This window comes from Macaca mulatta, chromosome 2, assembly GCF_049350105.2.
Source record: "Macaca mulatta isolate MMU2019108-1 chromosome 2, T2T-MMU8v2.0, whole genome shotgun sequence".
Lineage (NCBI taxonomy): Eukaryota > Metazoa > Chordata > Mammalia > Primates > Cercopithecidae > Macaca > Macaca mulatta.
In genome coordinates, this window is record NC_133407.1 from 174348674 (window position 1) to 174354673 (window position 6000).

Below are 6000 nucleotides of genomic sequence, written 5' to 3' on the forward strand. Positions count from 1 at the left end.
AGGCACGCACCACTATGCCCAGCTAATTTTTGTATTTTTAGTAGAGATGGGGTTTCTCCATGTTAGGCTGGTCTCGAACTCCTGACCTCAGGTGATCTGCCTGCGTCAGCTTCCCAAAGTGCTGGGATTACAAGCGTGAGCCACTGTACCCAGCCGAGTCTATTTTTATTATAAATTCCAAGAAATGAAATTGCTAAGCAAAATACAGATATCAGTCATTGAAACTTTTTATGGCTAGGTGTGGAGGCTCGCGCCTGTAATCCCAACACTTTGAGAGGCTGGGGTTGGAGCATTGCTTGAGGCCAAGGGTTCAATATCAGCCTGGGCAATGTAGCAAGACCCCAATCTCTACAAAAGATAAAAAAATTAGCCGGGCGTGATAGTGTGTGCCTGTAGTCCCAGCTACTTGGGAGGCTGAGGCAGGAAGACCACTTGTGCCCAGGAGGTCGACACTATAGTGAGCCATGATCATACCACTGCACTCCAACCCGAGCAACAGACAGAAAAATTTTTGCCAAATTGCCCTCCATAGAGGTTAGTTCAGTGTGTATTCCTATGCATCCCATGATGATTAAGAAGGCCTATTTCTAGCCTGGTAGGGTGGCTCACGCCTGTAATTCCAGCACTTTGGGAGGCCGAGGTGGGTGGATCACGAGGTCAGGAGTTCGAGACCAGCCTGACCAACATCATGAAACCCTGTCTCTACTAAAAATGCAAAAATTAGCCAGGCGTGGTGGTGCACACCTGTAATCCCAGCTACTCGGGAGGCTGAGGCAAGAGAATCACTTGAACCCGGGAGGCAGAGGTTGCAATGAGCTGAGATTGCGCCACTGCATTCCAGCTTGGGCGACAGAGCAAGACTCTGTCTCAAAAAAAAAGAAAAAGAAGGCTTGTTTCTTCACAATCTCATCAAATGAGTATAAAATAAAGTTGTATGCATTGTTATTCTAATTATTGGAAATGGCACATTTGTATAAGATTTTTTCCTTTAAAATAAACTTTACTTTTTTATTGCAGTTTTAGATTTACAAAAATATTGTGAAAATAGTACAGAGTTTTCATATGCCCTGTGCCCAATTTCCCTTATTAACATCTTACATTAGTATGATAGATTTATTACAATTAATGAACCAATGTTGATATATTATCTGCGGTTCATACTTTATTCAGATATCTTTAGTTTTTACCTGCACTTTTTCTCTTCCAGGATCTCAGCAACATTAATTGTTGCTAAGGTTTGAACGTGTCCCTTCCAAAATTCAGGTGTTGCCAAATTGATGCCAATGTGATTGTATGAAGAGGTGGGGCCTTTGAGGGGCGATTAGGCCATGAGGTCCCCCCACTCTGCATCGTGACTGGGGCGAAGGCTTTATAACAGAGACTTCTTGGTTCATATCCAAGTCATGACCCCAAAACTATATAAATAAATAATTTAAAAACATTTATTTATTTCATTTATATTATTAAGAGACAGGATCTCACTCTGTCACCAGGCTGGAGTGCAGTGGCATGATCATAGTTCACTGCATCCTGGGGCTCAAGTGTTCCTCCCACCTTGGCCTCCCAGAGTGCTGGGATTACAGGGGTGAGCAACTGCACCTGCTCCAACAGCATTTTAAATAATCCCTCTTTTCTACTCCGAGTTGAAATGCTACTTTTATCATATTCAGAATGCATCTGTGTGTTTGGGTCTATATCTGGGCTTTCTATTCTGTTCTGTTGATTTGTGTGAATATTCATTCGTTGGCATTCTTTTAATATAAATATGTAATTAATTTTAGGCTGGGTGCAGTGTCTTATGCCTGTAATCCCAGCACTTTGGGAAGCTGAGGTGAGCAGATCACCTGAGGTCAGGAGTTCATGGCCAGCCTGACCGACATGGAGAAACCCCGTCTCTACTAAAAATACAAAATTAGCCGGGGGTGGTGGCGCATGGCTGTAATCCCCGCTACTTGGGAGGCTGAGGCAGGAGAATCGCTTGAACCCAGGAGGCAGAGAACACGTGGTGAGCCGAGAACGCGCCATTGCACTGCAGCCTGGGCAACAAAAGCGAAACTCTGTCTCAAAATAATAATAATAACAAGAATAATTAATTTAAGTATCTAATAGGGCTATTTTCTTTTACTGCTCTATTTAAAAAAATATCTTCCCCAGCTATTACTTAGTCCATTTTTACATATAAACTTTGAAATCAAATTGTTACCTCCCAGGAGAAAAAAAATTCTTTGGGAGTTCTTATTGGGTCAACATCAAAATAATAGATAAACTTGGAGAGATTTGACATGTTTAGGTCTTGGAGTCTTCCTTCCAAGAACATGTTATACCTTCCTATGTTTTTCTAATTGTCATTTATGATTTTTAGAAGTATTCTATGAATGTATTTATGTAAATTGTTACATAAAAAATTTTTTGCAGTATATAGATATGTATATGTATGTATGTAAATACATATGCACACATATACATAGATATTTATTTCTTCCTTTATCTTGTAACTGGTTATTTTATTTTACTTCTTTTTTTTTTTTTTTGTCTTTTTGGGACAGAGTCTTGCTCTGTCACCCAGGCTGGAGTGCAGTGGCGCAATCTCGGCTCACTACAACCTCTGCCTACTGGGTTCAAGCAATTCTCCTGCCTCAGCCTCCTGTGTGGCTGGGATTACAGACATGCACCACCACGCCTGGCTAACTTTTGTATTTTTAGTAGAGACAGGGTTTCACCATGTTGGTCAGGCTGGTCTCCAATGCTTGATCTCGTGATCTGCCCACCTCAGCCTCCCAAAGTGCTAGAATTACAGGTGTGAGCCACTGTGCCAGGCCTATTTCATTTTTTAGAGATGGGGTCTGGCTCTGTCACCCCGGCTGGAGTGGAATGATGTAGTCATAGCTCACTGTAGCCTGAATTCCTGGGCTCAAACAATCCTGTCTCAGCCTCCCAAGTAGCTAGGACTACAGGAATGCACCACCATACCTAGCTAATTTTTGTATTTTTTGTTATACTGATGGGGTCTCACTTGTGTTTCCAAGGCTGGTCTCAGACTCCTAGCCTCAAATGATCTTCCCTCCTTGGCTTCCCACAGTGTTAGGAATACAGGCGTGAGCCACCATACCTGGCTGGTTTTTTAAATTATATTTTTAAATAAAATACATTTGAAACTAAATAATGGTTAATAGATTTATAATGAGAACGTGTTCTAAAATTTTTCATGGGAATATTGTAGCAACTAATTTAATCAAATTCAGAAAAATGACATATCAATTGGTAAATACATTGATTAGGATAAATGGAGTAAGACAGTAAAATAAGCCAGAATATCGATAATATAGTGGGGTTTTTTTGTTGTTGTTTTTTGTTGTTGTTTTTCTTTTGAGACGAAGTCTCGCTCTGTTGTCCAGGCTGGAGTGCAGTGGCATGATCTCAGCTCACTGCAACCTCTGCCTCCTGGGTTCAAGCGATTCTCCTGCCTTAGCCCAAGTAGCTGGGATTACTGGCGCCCACCACCATGCCTGGCTAATTTTTGTATTTTAGTAGAGACCTGGTTTCACCATGTTGGCTAGGCTGGTTTTGAACTCTCGACAGGTAGTCCGCCCACCTCGGCCTCCCAAAGTGCTAGGATTACAGGCGTGAGCCACCGTACCCGGCCTTAAATAATGTAGTTTTTAAAAATGGTGATGAAGGCCGGGTGCGGAGGCTTACGCCTGTAATCCCAGCACTTTGGGAGGCCAAGGCGGGCAGATCACCTGAGGTCAGGAATTCAAGACCAGCCTGACCAACATGGAGAAACCCCGCTCTACTAAAAATACAAAATTAGCCAGTTGTGGTTTTGCATGCCTGTAATCCCAGCTACTCGGGAGGCTGAGGCAGGAGAATCACTTGAACCTCGGAGCCAGGGGTTTCCGTGAGCTGAGATCGCACCGTTGCCTTCCAGCCTGGGCAACAAAGAACGAAACTCCATCTCAAAAAAAAAAAAAAAAAAAAAAAAAAATTGGTGATGAACAGTGTAAACATCAAGTTTATCGTAATGCATAGTGATTTACCCTCCTCTTCCAACATTAATGTTGTCACTTCTCTTCAATTTATTTCATCAGTGTTTTATAGTTTTTCTCGTAGATATCTTTAACTTCTTTGGTTAAATTTATTCCTAGGTGTTTTATCATTTTGTCACTTCTTAGGCACACTCCCATCATCACCATCTCCACTTGCTCCCAGGATTGAATGGATGCAGTTTTTGACATAACTATACGTATTAGTCAGGGTTCCCCAGGGAAACAATAGGACATATGTAAATATGCAAAAAGAGATTTATTATGGGAATTGGCTCACACAATAATGGTGACCAAGAAGTCCCACAGTGTGCTGTCTGCCAGCTGAAGAACCAGAATATCTGGTGTGACTCAATCTCCATTCTCAGGCTGGAGAGCCAAGGGAATGGATGGTGTAACTCCCAGTCTGGAAAAGGTAGCGGGAAGGCGAGAGGGCAAGAAAAAAATTGATGTCCCAGCTCAAGAAGAGAAAGAATTTGCCCTCTTTCCACCTGTGTGTTCTACTTGGACCTTCATAAGATTGTATCATATCCATGCGTCCTTTTACTTAGGCTACTGATTGAAATGTCAGTCATAGGTGTGGTGAGGTAGAATTTATTTTTTTTAACCTGAGCTCATTTATTTTATTCAATTAAAAAATCTGAAGTTACAAAGAAGCAACTCCTCAGATCCCCTCACTTCAGTGCACATCTGCCCTAATTCAACACTCACATTTTAAAGTAAAGCTAGAGGGCTCTTCTCAAAAGTGGAATCTGGTCTTGTCATTCTCCATCCCAATCCACCCCTTGCTAAAATCCTTCAACGCTTTCCCATTGTTCTCAGCCAAGGGGATCCCCCCCGTACAAGGCCTTTAAGGGCCTGGTCTTCATCTCCTGTATCTCCAGTGTCTCATCCTGTCTATTCTTTGCTCTCCGGCCTTCAGCTAAACTGGCTTTCTTTTTATTCCTTTGTATTAACCAGCCTTCTCTTTACTTCCAATGGCTGAGTTAATATAAAAGAATCTTTATATTAGGAAAAGGGTTAGGAAAGGAATCTTCCTAACCTTTTTGCTTAGTTAAAAGTTATTTGTAGTTCAGACCTTAAATATCAATTTCTCAGAGAAAGAATCACAGTCCACCAATGTTCTTTTTTTTTTTTTTTGAGACGGAGTCTCGCTTTGTCCCCCAGGCTGGAGTGCAGTGGCACGATCTTGGCTCACTGCAAGCTCCGCCTCCTGGGTTCACGCCATTCTCCTGCCTCAGCCTCCCGAGTAGCTGGGACTACAGGCGCCCGCCACAGCGCCTGGCTAATTTTTTGTATTTTTAGTAGAGACGGAGTTTCACCGTGTTAGCCAGGATGGTCTCGATCTCCTGACCTTGTGATCCACCCGTCTCGGCCTCCCAAAGTGCTGGGATTACAGGCGTGAGCCACCGCGCCCGGCCTCCACCAATTTTCTTTCTTTTTTTTTTTTTTTTTTTTTTGAGACGGAGTCTCGCTCTGTCGCCCAGGCTGGAGTGCAGTGGCCGGATCTCAGCTCACTGCAAGCTCCGCCTCCCGGGTTCGGGCCATTCTCCTGTCTCAGCCTCCTGAGTAGCTGGGACTACAGGCGCCCGCCACCTCGCCCGGCTAGTTTTTTTTGTATTTTTTAGTAGAGACGGGGTTTCACCGTGTTAGCCAGGATGGTCTCGACCTTCTGACCTTGTGATCCGCCCGTCTCGGCCTCCCAAAGTGCTGGGATTACAGGCTTGAGCCACCGCGCCCGGCCCCACCAATTTTCTTAATCCATTCTTAATGCTCTCCTGCCTCCCAAGAGGGTCAAGAATAGATTGTTATTAATTAGAAAAAAGTAGATGACTGTTTGATAAAATTATCAATCACTTAAGTGGCTACTGAGTTTAGGCTTCTTTTTTTTTTTTTTTTTTTGAGACAGAGTCTCACTCTGTCGCCCAGGCTGGACTGCAATGGCGGGATCTCGGCT